This window comes from Delphinapterus leucas, chromosome 18, assembly GCF_059928025.1.
Source record: "Delphinapterus leucas isolate spDelLeu-1000000601 "Yukka" chromosome 18, BTC_Dleu_Yukka2, whole genome shotgun sequence".
NCBI classification, from domain to species: domain Eukaryota; kingdom Metazoa; phylum Chordata; class Mammalia; order Artiodactyla; family Monodontidae; genus Delphinapterus; species Delphinapterus leucas.
This window is the reverse complement of record NC_143146.1, coordinates 69,922,313-69,937,356: the sequence shown is the minus strand read 5'-3', so window position 1 is coordinate 69,937,356 and position 15,044 is coordinate 69,922,313. Positions and strand designations below refer to the sequence as shown.

General features: G+C 42.4%; 1 non-coding gene across 1 annotated transcript; it reads right to left on the bottom strand.

Annotated features, from left to right (window-relative positions):
• Positions 1–8,802: 8,802 nt before the first annotated feature.
• Positions 8,803–8,930, bottom strand: LOC115803204 (small nucleolar RNA SNORA27). The gene has a single exon (XR_004023870.1). It is a non-coding gene; the product is annotated as a small nucleolar RNA SNORA27 (small nucleolar RNA).
• Between the last annotated feature and the right edge of the window lie 6,114 nt (positions 8,931–15,044).

Sequence of the window (15,044 nt, the reverse complement as noted above, 5' to 3'; positions counted from 1 at the left end):
TCCATCCTAAGGGAAATGGGAGATGCTGGAGGTTCTTAAAGGAAATATGGCAGTAGTGGGGCTGGAGTATTTGTGTGTGTGTGTGTGTGTGTGTGTGTGTGTGTGTGTGTGAGAGAAAGAGAGAGAGAGAGAGAGAGAGAGAGAGAGAGACTGTATTAGCGTGCTCGGGCTTCCATAACAAAATACCACAGACTGGGAGGCTTAAACAACAGGAATTTATTTTCTCACGGTTCTGGGGGCTGTAAGTCTGAGATCAGGTTGTCAGCAGGATTAGTTTCTCCCGAGGCCTCTCTCCTTGGCTTGTAGATGGCTGTTTTCTCCCTTTGTTCTCACATGGTCTTTCCTCTGTGTGTGTCTGTGTCCTTATGTCCTCTTCAGACACCAGTCATATTGGATTAGGGCCCACCCTCATGACCTCGTTTTACCTTAATTACCTCTTTAAAGGCCCTATCTCCAAATACAGTCATATTCTTGAGGTCCTGGGCGTTAGGACTTCAATGGAGGAATTGGGGAGGAGGGAGCATAATTCAGCCCGTAACAGAAGTGTAAGCAGATTTTTGTTTTGTTTTTTGGGGGTTTTTTTTTGAGGTACACGGGCCTCTCACTGTTGTGGCCTCTCCCATTGCGGAGCACAGGCTCCGAACGCGCAGGCTCAGTGGCCATGGCTCACGGGCCCAGCCGCTCCGCGGCATGTGGGATCTTCCCGGACCGGGGCACGAACCCGCGTCCCCTGCATCGGCAGGTGGACTCTCAACCACTGCGCCACCAGGTAAGCCCGCAGATTTATGTTTTAAAAGGGTTCTCTGGCTCTTGGGTGGAGAATGAGTGAAGGACCAAGACTGAAAGCAAGAGGCCAGATGAAGCTCCTGTGGTGGCCCAGGCTTGGTTTATGTCTCACACTGTGACACCTAACACCTGTCCCAGGCACTGTTTCCACCCTCTGTCCTGTCTCCTATTATGACTTTATTGCATTTTCATGCAGAATATTCTAATGCTATGAAAATCTAAACACTGCTTTACAAGCTATACTTTTTTAAATGGTCAAATGAGGCACTACAAAGTTTTACATTGGAGCAGTACCTCTGAGATTGAGTTTTAAAAAAAAGCAAAAACAAAACCAAAAAATTCCCCAGTCATTTAAAGGCAAAAGGGAATCATTTTGTAACTTAATTATGAAAACATTAGATAAGTGAAATCATTTTATATTATTGCATTTTTGCTGAAATGTCACTTGAAATAAAAATAAATGAACAGATATTAGCTATTCTTTAAAATATACTTACCTGACTTGTCAGAGTTTCAGAGAGTGAAAGATGAGAGAAAATGATGTTATTTAGCTATTGAAAATTCATTTTATTTCCCTAGTACTTGATAATATAAAAAAATCTGGAATAGCAAATCAGAACAAATCACAGTCATCTCCCAATTCAAATCATCATCATCATCATCATCACTTATCCATCATAAGGAAATGATTTTTCAAGCTTTAAAAGGCAGCAGTATTGAAGAAGCACATCCAGAAAATAAGCCGTGGCCCAATGGAGAAAATGACAGATACCACAATTGTTAGTCGTTCGGCAATGTGTATTTTGTACTCACTGTGTGCAATGGCCAATCTCAAATGTGGTGCTGGGCCACCTGCATTAGAATCACCTGGAAAATGGGTCGAAATGCAAATTCTTGGGCCTCATCGCAGATCAAACCCAAACATCTGGACAAAAGGCTGAGGCATCTACAACCCTAGGACATCATAAATCACTACAGGTGATTCTTAAGCCCGGCAAGTTTGAGGGCCACTATCAGAGATAAATGTATGTTGTGCTATGTGGGTGGAAAAAGGGAAATCAATTCCACGTGTCTGCCCTGAAGATTTACTATTGGGTGGGGAAGCCTACTTGCAAACATGGAATCATAAGGAAACACACCATAGCATGGAATTTCTTGACTTCAAGAGAACACCGCTGTCGTTTAGCCTAATCCTTTCACTTTGCAATGAGCAACTAACACCGAGAGGACTGACCAAGCCAGGGCCATGCTTGGGGGACATCCTGGGGTGAATCTCAGCCTCTGGTTCAGCATTTGGTCCACTCTGTGGTGACACATTGACCCCTACCCTCTCACTGCCTCTAATACCTTCAGACGGATACACAGCACATGGTCTTACAAAGAGGGGGGTTGGTTTCTACTAAAGATGGCTTGGTTTTGTTCTTTAAGGGGACACATAATCCTTGCTCTTTTTCAACTTTGAAATAATAAAATCATGGAAACATTCTGCAAAGCATGGCCCTGGGAAAAGCTCACCATCTGTGCTGGTTGTTGACAACATGGACTGGAAAAAAAAAAAGAAGAAGGTCACCCAGGCAGTGCTCATGCCTGTTGAGCTTCGCTGATTCCTGGAACTCTGAAGTCGTGTCCTGGAATTAATTTTTAACTTATCTAGGTATGTTTCTTAAGTAAAATTTTGATCTTGCTTAGGAAAAAAAATAAAGGGATCAGAGATTATTTTGTCCTAAAAGATTGAGGGAGGGGTTTACTGTCATTAAGGATGCAAAATGTTTTATGAAAGAACCAGAGAAGAAATAATTATAATAACACTGTGAGGGATTTAAGCTCTAAAGAAGGGAACTGCTGCCAGGAAGAAAGTGTTGCCCTCTCCTTATCCGATGGACTTTGAAGACAAATGGATTATCCCCTTTTCTTTCTTTTTTTTTCTTTAATCCAAGACCATGGCTTCCATCATCCTCTACATTCTGAAGTCCTCCAAATCCTAACTCTCAGCTCCTACTGCACCACAGATGTGGTGGAGATCTTCTCCTCGCCTTTCGGTCCCTTGGTGTAAGGTGTACAAAGTTCCCTAGTGGCAGATATGGTTGAAAGTTCAGTGGGACTCTTGCTGTGTCCAACAGCAAGTTTATCCCCCTTAAAGAGCCAGAACCTGCTAAACTGCAGAGCTCAGAGGTGCAGGAATGAGAAGCAAAACTTTCCCATGTGGTAATAAGTGGAGCCAATCCTGCTCACATCCCTTGGTTTCTGGATCCATGTTTTTTTTCTACTGGGGACAAATCAGTATACACTGGTCACTGGTTTAGCATGTGTACAGTGTCCTGCAGGATGCACTGCATCCTAACTGGCTGCTCAGCTGTTCCTCCAGCAGATAATTCTGTCCCTCTGGTAGGCCAGCCGCTTCTGGGTGATGTGATATGTAAGAGACCAGTGGGTCCCCTGGTCAGGTGCGCTCTGCCACATCTCCTTGTTGTAAAGTGGGGCTGCTGCTGATTGTTTGTGGGCTGCAGTGTTATGAGGGCTGTGAGAATGTGGATCAGAACTCTGGAGCCGTTCGATAGGGGTGCTAACTGAGGGTCTGTGAGCAAGAAAGGCAAATTCGCATTAGCATATGTCAGTTCTGTCAAGAGGAATCACACCCCATAGAAGGGGTGCCATATAGTTTTTCTCCCAAGGCTCTGGTTGGTCTCCTTGAGGGAAGGTGCCACCTCGGGGCCCAGTGTTGGCTCGTTTTGCTGGCGGTGACCAGATCAGCTTTGGCAAGAGGGAGGCCAGGCTGTTGGGCCCACGCATGGCCTCCACCCCTGCCCCACGCTACTCCATTCATTCACATGACTATTGGGTCAGTACAATAAATACATAAATATTTAAAATTCCCTCATTTTAATTGCCAAATACAGTAAATATTTATAACTCAGATAATCAAAAGCTCTTGGGGTTCTCCATAATTTTTAAGAGTGTAAAGAGGTCTTGAGACCAGAATGTTTGAGAATCACTGCCCTAGACCAGTCACTGTGTCTCTGATTGGTCAGAGATTCTGGGTTGTGTGCCTGTCCCCACCCAAGGGCTCTACCAGGGGGCGTTGTTAGCCCCCTCGAAACTCTGTGGACTGTGAATGGGGGACAAGTGGCTCCCCAAAAGGATATCTTGGAGCCATTGTCAACAAAAGGGGGAGTGCATACTGTGCCCCAAACAAAACCAAACAATGGGTGTTGAGTCTACCATATTAAGGATCTTGGTTTCAGTGCTACTGAACCCTCAGGGCCTGGTACCATGTAGCACAATTTTGTTCAATGACTAAATGAATTAATGAAGGAAGGAATGAATGAAGAGTGGATGAGTAAATGAACGAGTGAATGAGTGAGTGAACAAAGGCTGGAGAACGATCCAGATAACCTCTTGAGGTCTTTCTAACCCCGTGGTTTTATACACCTCCCGTGGAATAACATTCTGAAGCTTGTGTGTTTGTGTGTGTGTTAAGCAGGTAGGAGGATAGTGGCCATGACTTGGAGGTGTCACTTTCAAGCCCCCACAGCCAAAGGGGCACTGAGAAGATCAGACCAGGGTAACCTAAAATGGGTGGGAAGATGGGGCAGCAGCAGCTTATCTGCTGCCCACCTCCTCCCCTGCCTGGTCAAGGCACAGGTGGGTCAATCAGAAAGCTGAAATGCTGGTGGGGAGAAGGTGGGCAACCCGATGCTGCTCTGAAGGGGAGGCCTAGGAGTTCATAGGTAAGGGGCAGGGTTGCATATGATACTTAAAGATGACATGGCCAGTCCATGGGACACTGAGCTGCAGTCATGCATTTAGGAGCAGCTGCTGCTTGGGAGTGACCAGGAATGCTGCCTGTGTACCTGAATGTAAGATACACATTTAGGGATGCCGTTACAGAGACTCAGTAAAGAGCTCAACTCAGAGCCCTGCAGGACTGGGTGGAAGTCAAACAGCTATGGGGCAGAGGGGGGGAAGTGACAGAAATGCTTTTAGCAGGTAATTGCACTGGGGTGTGCCCAGGGCTGGGTGATACTGAAGTGAGTCAGAGAATTGTGTCAGCCAAGAAGGTTTAGTTGAGAGCGCTGATCACATCTGGGATCCAAGCCCTGTGCTCCATGCCTCATTGGTGCTGCTGTTGGAACTCTGAGCAAGTCAGCACCATGTAGGTGTGGATTTCTCTTTCTTCTTAGAGAGAAGGGCTTTGTGGCTTCCAAATGCCTAAAATTGAAATGTCTGAAATTGGGAATTGCCAGCAAATTTATTGAAGCCTGGCAAAGTGTTTTGAAATTCTAGTAGGGACTTCCATCACCCAATACAGATGGGTGACTCGTCTTAATTGTAGGGATGGCTCACGTGACAGACGAACCCAAGAGGACTGGGAGTGGGGAGGTCTCAGGGGCCATGCTCTGACAACACGGTTTCTGCTTCCCACCTGGGGGGCTTTGGAGCTTGATAACTGGGATGTGCAGTAAGATAAAGAGATTTCTCACCTTGATCTGTCCTCAAGGAAAAAGCTTTTAAGAATCATCCTATGGGGACTTCCCTGGCGATCCAGTGGTTAAGACTTTGCCTTCCAATGCAGGGGGTGTGGGTTCAATCCCTGGCTGGGGAGCTAAGATCCCACATGTCTCGTGGCCAGAAAACCAAAACATAAAACAAAAGCAATATTGTAACAAATTTAATAAAGACTTTAAAAATGGTCCATATCAAAAGAATCTTTAAAAAAAATCATCCTATGTTAGAACCTAAGAGGCATTATTAAAACTGAGTCTGGGGACTTCTCTGGTGGCACAGTGGTTAAGAATCCACCTGCCAATGCAGGGGACACGTGTTTGAGCCTTGGTCTGGGAAGATCCCACATGCCTCAGAGCAACTACACTGGTATGCCACAACTACTGAGCCTGCGTGCCACAACTACTGAAGCCCACACACCTAGAGCCCGTGCTCCACAGCAAGAGAAGCCACCACAGTGAGAAGCCCGAGCACTTCAACGAAGAGTAGCCCCGCTCACCGAAACCAGAGAAAGCCCGCACGCAGCAACGAAGACCCAATGCAGCCAAAAATAAATAAATGAATTTATTAAAAAAACAAAACAAAACAAAAACTGAGTCTGTACATAGCAGCCTATAGAAACTTTATGTTTTCCAATCCCATGTCTTGGATTTTTATCATTTTCTTTGCATTTGATGAGCCACACTTACATGGGTAGGGAAAGTTTAAAGGAAAAATATGAAGAATAAAACAAGTCACTGATAAGTCTACCTTTCATAGATAGCCACTAGTACCATTTTAGTGTGCATACCTTTTTTTCTGGCTGTGCATTTTTTTTTTTTTTGCAGTACGGGGGCCTCTCACTGTTGTGGCCTTTCCCATTGCGGAGCACAGGCTCCGACAGGCTCTGGACGCGCAGGCTCAGCGGCCATGGCTCACGGGCCCAGCCGCTCCACAGCATGTAGGATCTTCCTGGACCGGGGCATGAACCCGTGTCCCCTGCATCGGCAGGCGGACTCTCAACCACTGCGCCACCAGGGAAGCCCCTTGCTGTGCATTAAAACGGTAGCTGTATTTTTTTAAATTTATTTTATTTGTTTTATTTTTGGCTGTGTTTGGCACCGTTGTGGTGCGCGGGCTTCTTATTGTGGTGGCTTCTCTCATTGCAGAGCACGGGCTCTAGGTGCGTGGGCTTCAGCAGTTGTGGCATGTGGGCTCAGTAGCTGTGGCGCATGGGCTTAGTTGCTCCGTGGCAATGTGGGATCTTCCTGGACCAGGGATTGAACCTGTGTCCCCTGCATTGGCAGGCAGATTCTTAACCACTGCGCCACCAGGGAAGCCCAGTAATTGTATTTTAAATAAGCGAACAAACTGACAAAAAGATGATGAGGAAATATATACAAATGCACACATTCGTAAAGTGAAAGCTATCTGGGAGATCAGTACCTCCATTGGAAGCATAACTGCTTGGAGGACAAGGCCTTTGAACTGGAATTTAGATTTTCAGTATAGAAGTGTCCTATATTCTCAAGTTACCTGTCAAAAAACGAAAACCAAAACCCCCGAAACAAAAAGGCCTTTTCTTTAGAATGATGGGTGGACAACTTTCTGTATGTATACATATGTGTATTTTTAAAGGTAATAAAAGTTCACAATCAAGAGCAGGGATGTATTATCTCACATGTTCAGGGTTGGGAAGGTTGAAGCCAACAGAATAGAATTAGATGAAACAGGCTGGTGGCAGTGAACAGCTGGCACCTGGACGTAGGGGATGGTGACTGAGAGAGAACATAAAGTGGAGGCTCAAAGGCAAGCACTTGTTAGAAATGCTAGGACTGAATAAACAGCATGTGGAGAGAAGAATAGGTTAAGAAACCTAAATAGGGCCTTTTTTTTTTTTAAATTGGAGTATAGTTGATTTGCAATGTTGTGTTAGTTTCAGGTGTACAGCACAGTGGTTCAGATTATATATATATATATACTAAAAAGATATATACACACACATATATACACACACACACACATACATACATATATATATATATATATATATATAATCCTTTTCAGATTCTTTTCCCTTATAGGTTATTACAAAATATCAAGTGTAGTTCCCTGTCCTTTTTGGTTATCTGTTTTATGTATAGGAGTGTGTATATGTTAATCTTAAACTCCTAATTTACTCCCCCCCTCACCTAAGTAGGGCCATTGTTGGAAATGAAGAAATGAATGAGCAGGAAGGTACAACAGAGACAATAATTGATGGTCAGTGGCCTCCTCTGGCCTGTGATTTTACATGTGGTCCATCCTCATTAACATTTGTTATTGTAAATAATGACAATATTATTAATAATGATACCACTGAGAAGCAGAAGAATGCTGTCTGGGCCCCTGGGGATGCTGTGGGTTGGTGCCCTACTGTATTTGTGGGCATTTTCAAGGAACGCACAAGCACTTGTTCTGCCATTAAAGTCTAGTTAAGGGAGTGCAGACACTGGTAGGAAGGTAACTAAAACTTAGGCCATATGTGGTAGATGCCAGGTGATGGCTGCAAAGAGGTTCACGGTTGGGGGAGACCTTGTGGGCAGTGTAGCTCAAGGCAGGGACCCAAGTACACAGGCTCCTGCAGACAGAGGGAACCTGTACGGGAAGACATTTTGAAGAAAACAGATTTTGTTTCAGATTAAAGCATGAAAAAATGAAGGGAAGACTTGAGGCAGGAAGATGGGTTGCAGGATGAAGGAGAAATGCCAGGTGGAAGGCACAGAGGGCTTGTCTTCCAGAGGTGATGGCAGGGTTGGCAAGAAAGAAATACATGGAGGAATACACAGAACCTGGTGGCTGATTGGATGCGGGGATCCAGAGAGAAGGTGTAATCAAAGGAGGATCCAAGCCTGGGAGTCAGAGAGAACCACGTTCATCTTGGCAGAATAGATGCTAGTTTTGAAAATGAACTTCAGATGTGGCAAGTTCCAGGTGCCGGGAGGTGTCCCGGGGCGGGGTGAGGTCTGGCTGGCGTTTGGTGGTGGACGGTTCAGAGCTGCCTGGTGATGTGGGGGTCATGTGCATATAGGTCTTTGTAACTGAAAACTGAGAGTGGGTTCGGAGAGAAGGATGCCTGAGGAGAACCCCGGAGGGGTGTGCCTACAGCAAGTCTAGGAGAGAAAGCAGGAGCTTCGGTGGATAAGGACAGAGAAGGTGCCCTAACAGAGTGAGGCAGACCCAGGACGGCATGGTACAAAGAGCCAAGAGCTTCAAGGAGGAATGGGTGGGAGATGTGAATTGTTACAAAGAGATCTGAGAGAATCTAGACAAAATATTTCATAACATTCTGATTACAAACTGAGTTTTTGCTATAGTTCTTCATTACTGTTTTTTAAAAATAAACTTTTATTTTTAGAGCAGTTTCGGGGTCAAAGCAAAGCTGAGCACAGAGTACAGAGAGTTCCCATAACCCTCCTCCCCACACATGCACGGCCCCCCCACTATCAGCATCCCCGCCAGAGTGGCATATTGGTCACATTTTAAAAAATTACAGCTTATTTCCTCCGACAGGTTACAAGACAAACACCCAGTTTGCTTGAGTTTTAAAAGGATATTTCCTTTGCCCCACTTGAATGACCAGTAAACATATTTGTCACATTTGATGAACCTACACTGACACATCAGTGTCACCCAAAGTCCATAGTTTAATTAGGGCTCACTCTTGGTGTTGTACGTTGTATGGGTTTTGACAAATGTATAATGAAATGACATGCATCTGTTGTTGTAGTATCATACAGAATAGTTATATTGCCCTGAAAATCCTCTGCATTCCACCTATTCATCCCTCCCTCTCCCCTTGCCGTTAGCAACTGACTGTCTCCAGAATTTTACCTTTTCCAGAATGTCATGTAGTCGGAATCATAGAGTATGTAGCCTTTTCAGGTTGGGCTTTTTCACCTAGTAATATGCATTTAAGGTTCCTCCAGGTCTTTTTTTGGCTTGATGCCTCATTTCTTTTTAGCACTAAAAAACATTTCCTTGTTTGCTGCACCACTATTTATCCATTTACCTACTGAAGGACATCTTAGTTCCTTCCAATTTTTGACAATTAAGGATAAAGGTACTGTAAATGTACACGTACAGGTTTTATTTATTTATTTATTTATTTTTACTGTGACAGAATACACATGTCAGAAAATGTACCATCTTAACCATTTAAAAATGTACAGTTTAGTGGTATTGAGGACATTCATATTGTGGTGCAAACACCACCACCACTCATTTTCAAATCCCTTTTCATCTTGTAAAACTGAAACTCCATACCCATTAAAGAGTAAATTCCCATTCCCCTTCCTCCGGCCCCTGACAACCAGCACTCTATACTTTCTGTCCCTATGATTTTGACAACTCTAAGTATCTCTTGTGAGCAGAATCACAGTATTTGTCCTTCTGTGTCTGGCTTATTTCCCTTAGCATAACATCCTCCAGATTCATCCATGCTGTAATGTATGCCAGAATTTCCTTCATTTTCAAGGCTGAATAATATTCCATTGTATGTCTGTACCACATTTTTTTTTTTTTTTTTTGCGGTACGCGGGCCTCTCACCGCCGTGGCCTCTCCCGTTGCGGAGCACAGGCTCCGGACGCGCAGGCCCAGCAGCCATGGCTCACGGGCCCAGCTGCTCCGCGGCACGCGGGTTTCCTCCCGGACCGGGGCACGAACCCGTGCGCCCTGCATCGGCAGGTGGACTCCCAACCACTGCGCCACCAGGGAAGCCCTATACCACATTTTGTTTATCCATTCATCTGTCAATGGACACTTGGGTTTCTTCCACATTTTGGCTATTGTGAATAATACTACCATGAACACGACTATATATGTATCTCTTCAGGATCCTGCTTTCAATTCTTTGGGTACATACCTAAAAGTGGAATTGCTGGATCATATGGTGATTCCACGTGCAGGTTTTTGTGTGGACATGTTTTCAACTCATTTGGGTAAATACCAAGGAGCACAACTGCTCCATCATATGGTAAGAGTATGGTTCAGTTTTGTCAGAAACTGCCAAACTGTCTTCCAAAGTTTTGCATTCCTAATGGCATTTTGCATTCCTACCGAAAATATTGTGTTGCATTCCCACCAGCAACGAATGAAAGTTCCTGTTGCTCCACAGCCTCGCCAGCAAGTGTCTTGGGTTTTTGCCATTCTGATAGCTGTGGTGATATCTCATTGTTGTTTTAATTTTCAGTTTCCTAATGACATATGGTATTGAGCATCCTTTAATACGCTTATTTTCCATTTTTACATCTTTTTTGGTGAGCCGCCTATTCAGATCTTTTGTCCACTTTTAAATCAGGCTGTTTGTTTTCTTACTGTTGAATTTTAAGAGTTTTTTTTTTTAATTTTGGTCACAGTCCTTATATATCTTTTATTAAAAAGTCCAGATACATCTTTTACAAAGATTTTCTCCCAGTCTACAGCTTGTCTTTTTCAAATATTTTGGGATTTTTCTGGCTATCTTTCTGCTTTTGATTTCTAGTTTAATTCCATTGTGGTCTGAGAGCAGATATTGCATGATTTCTATTCTTTTAAATTTGTTGTGTTTTATGGCCCAGAATGTGACCAACTTGCTGAATGTTCCATGTGAACTTGGGAAGAATGTGGGTTCTGTTGTTGGATGAAGTAGTCTATAGATGTCAATTACATCCAGTTGATGGATGGTGCTGTTGAGTTCAACTATGTCCTTACTGAATTTCTGCCTGCTGGGTCTGTGCCTTTCTGAGAGAGGGGCATTGAAGTCTCCAACTATAAGAGTGGATTCACCTGTTTTTCCTTGAGTTCTATCAGGTTTTGCTTCATGTAGTTTGACACTGTTGTTAGGCACATACACATTAAGAATTGTTATATCTTCTTGGAGAATTGACCTCTTTCTCAGTATGCAATGTCCCTCTTTAACCCTGATAACTCTCCTTGCTCTGAAGTCTGCTGTGTCTGAAATTAATATAGCTACTCTAGTTTTCTTTTGGTTAGTGTTAGCATGCTATGTTTTTTCCATCAAACCTCTGTGTTTTAATTGGTGTATTTGGACCACTGATGTTTAAAAAAGTGACTGTTGATATAGTTGGATTAAAATCTACCATATTATTACTGTTTTCTATTTGTTGCTCTTGTTCTTTGTTCCTATTTTTGTTTTCTACTTTTAAAAATGCCTTTTTTGGTTTTAACTGGGTATTGTATATGATTCCACTTTCTCTTTTTTCTTAGCATATCAATTATACTTATTTTTGTAGCTTTTTAGTGGTTTTCCTAGAGTTTGCAGTATACATTTAAAACTAATCCAAGTCCACTTTCGAATAACACTACTGCTTCACAGGTAGTGCAAGGACATTATAATAACAAAGTATTCCCAGTTCCTCCCTCCAATTCTTGTATCATTTCTGCCATTCATTTCAGTTATATACAAGTTATAATCATCCAATACACTGTTACTGTTATTATTTTGAACAAACTGTTATCTGCTAGACCAATGAAGAATAAGAAAAATAAAAGGCTTTATTTTCACTTATTTCTTCTCTAATGCTCTTCCTTTCTTTATGTAGATCTCAGTTTCTGACTTAGATAATTTTCCTTCTCTCTGAAGAATTTCTTTGAATATCTCTTGTACAGCAGGTATCCTGGTAACAAATTCCCTCAATTTTTTTGTTTTGTTTTGTTTTGTTTGTTTGTTCTATTTCTCTTTCAGTTTTGAAGGGTAATGTCTCAGGATACAGAATTCTAGGTTGGTGTTTCCCCCTCCCCCCAACTCTTTAGATATTTCACTCCATTCTCTTCTTTCTTGCATGGTTTCTGAGGAGAAGTTAGATGTAATTATTATCTTCCTTCCTCTGTAGGTAAGGTGCATGTCTTTATTTATTTTTAATCTATGGCTTCCTTAAGGACATTCTTTATCTTTGACTTTTTGCAGTATGAAAGTGGTTTGCCTGGTGTAGTTTTGGGGCATTTACCCTGCTTGGTGGTGTTCTCTGAGCTTCCTGGATCTGTGGTTTGGTGTCTGACAGTAATTTGAGAATTCTCAATCATTATTGCATCAAATAGTCCTTCTGTTCCTTTAACTCTTTTTTTTTTTTTTCCTTTCTGGTATTACCATTACAGGTATGTTACACCTTTTGTAATTGTCCCACTGTTCTTGGATACTCTGTTCCCTTATTTTCAGCCTTTTTCCTCTTTGCTTTGCAGTTTGGGAAGTTTTTATTGACATGCCTTCAAGCTCAGAGATTCTTTTCCTCAGCTATGTCCAGTCTACTAGCAAGCGAAAGGCATTCTTCATCTCTATTACAATGTTTTTGATCTCTAGCATTTCTTTCTGAGTCTTTGTTAGAATTCCCATCTCTATGCTTACATTACCCATCTGTTCTTGCATGTTGTCTATCTTTTCCATTAGAGTCCTTAGCAGATTAGCCAGTTGTTTTAAATTCCTGGTCTGATAATTCTAACATTCCTGCCATAATCTGAGTCCAGTTATGATGCTTGCCCTATCCCTTCAATCTGACTTTTAGTATACCTTGTAATTTTTGTCGAAAGCAGGGCACTGGGTAAAAAGAACTTCTGTAAATAGCCTTTAGTAATGTGGTGTGGGGGAAGGGGAAGCATTCTATAGTCCTATGATTAGGTCTCAGTGTTTTAGTGAGACTGTGCCTTTGGACTGTGAACTTTAGAAGTATTTTTAAGGTCCTGTCACATACACACACACACCCCTGCCCTGCCCTCAGCCAATCTTAAATGGGACAGGATGGCTAGAGGGGGCTGGAATTGGGTATTTCTTATCCCTCAAATCAGTTAGGCTCTGATAAAACCCCAACAGTTTCTCTTCAGGGCAAGCCTTGTTAAAAACAGAATGCTCTGGTATATTTCAAAATGTTTTTTTTTTTTTTCCCTCTCCAGTGGAAAGCTCCAGGACATTTTTCTCCAGTATTCACTGTGAGAACCTGGTAGAACTTCTGGAGGTAAAAGTCACAAAAACGTGGGCATACTCCCCTAAAACTGGGCCCTCCCTGCAATTTTTCTCCCTGAGACTTGCCTACTCTGAGCTTCCAGCAATTTGTCAATTACAGCTCAGGTTTTCCTACCCTGGTATGGGCTCCCACAGAGATTTCTGTTAGTAGGTTTCTGCTCCAGTAAGTAACAGTTCTCTGTGTCTACCTGTCTCTTTCCAATTTGGGGGGCAAAGTTTGTCTTGTGACCTCAGTTTTCTGACAGATCTAAGAAGAGTTGTTGATTTTCAGTTTGTTCAGCTTTTTACTTGTTAGGATGGAACAGTATGGCAAGCTCCTTACATGCTGTACTGAAGACCAGAAGTACATAATTCTCTTCATTACTTTTTAACACTCAGACTATCAATTAATAGTGCTCAGTCTTCAACCAGAGTAACGACAAAAAGGTATTTAAGGTAATAGCTTTGAAAGAGTGGGGCACATAAAAATCACTATGCTGTGGGAGGGGATTGTGGGTACTCTGCCCATCTATCTAGGTGGTGCTCCCTGTCAGAAGCCCTAGGGGGAAGACACAACAGAAACTAAGGAACAGTGAAAAAAAAGATAAAGCAAAGATCTTAAGAAATTCTGACAACAAAAATAGTGGTTTACCAGATGGCCTGTTAACAGTGAGCTAGGACTAATGAGAGAAATATTTTTTTCTTCACCAGTATTTTTTTCTTCATTGTAGCAGAATGGGTTACATAGGAACATCTGGAACTTATTTCTCTGACATAGTAAACCTTGGATAATATCTACTGGTGCTCAAAGCGAGGCAGTATACTTTTAAGATTTAAGTATATGGTATTTGTCTATGTGTTGCAAATATGGATAACATAGACTTTTTGGCATAGTTTGATGGGTGGGCAATAACTTAAGCTTCAAGTATATGCAATAATTAAGATTATTTTTTAAAAAATTTTTATTGGAGTATAGTTAATTTACAGTGTTGTATTAGTTTCTGCTGTACAACAAAGTGAATCAGTTATACATGTACATATATCAACTCCTTTTTTAGCTTCTTTCCCCATAGAGGTCATTACAGAGTACTGAGTAGAGTTCCCTGTGCTATACAGTAGGTACTTGTTAGTTGTCTATTTTATATATAGTAGTGTGTATATGTCAATCCCAGTCTCCCAATTTATGATGAAAATAGAGAAATGGCATCACATGGAGCAGTTTTTATCAAATGGGAGCCAGAATCCTTTGGAAAAGGGAATTTGCCCTACAGAGCGGGGAAGAGCTCCATGGAGCAGCTTCTCCCCTGGACCCTTGTCACTGCCACCCTCAGTGTCTGATCCTCTTCCACTGTATCCATCTCATAAAGCACCATCACTTGCCTTTTGTTATAGCTGGTCTTTGGTCTATTCTTCCAGGTAGCTTGGGGCAAGAGAGAATGATGGTGAGAAAGATGATGCGGGGCCTTGAGCAGTAAAATTAGCCGTTCCCTCTTTGTTCTTTTACTGAGTTTTGTAATCTTGTGTATAATACTTATCATCTGTATCTCTCTATTTCATTAGGTAGTGAGGTTCAGGAGCACAAAGTTCTAATTTACCTTTTTATCTTCTACAGGGCTCAGCACATCCCTTTTATATATTGGGTGCTCCGTAAGCATTTGGTGGAATTGAACTGGAATGAACTAAATTGAACTGAATTATGCTAAAAATAAATGGTTGTCCAAGGTCTATAGAATACCACATAATAAGAGCATAGGCTTTTCAGTTAGACCAGTGAAGCCTCCAGAATTTCCATACTGGACGGGT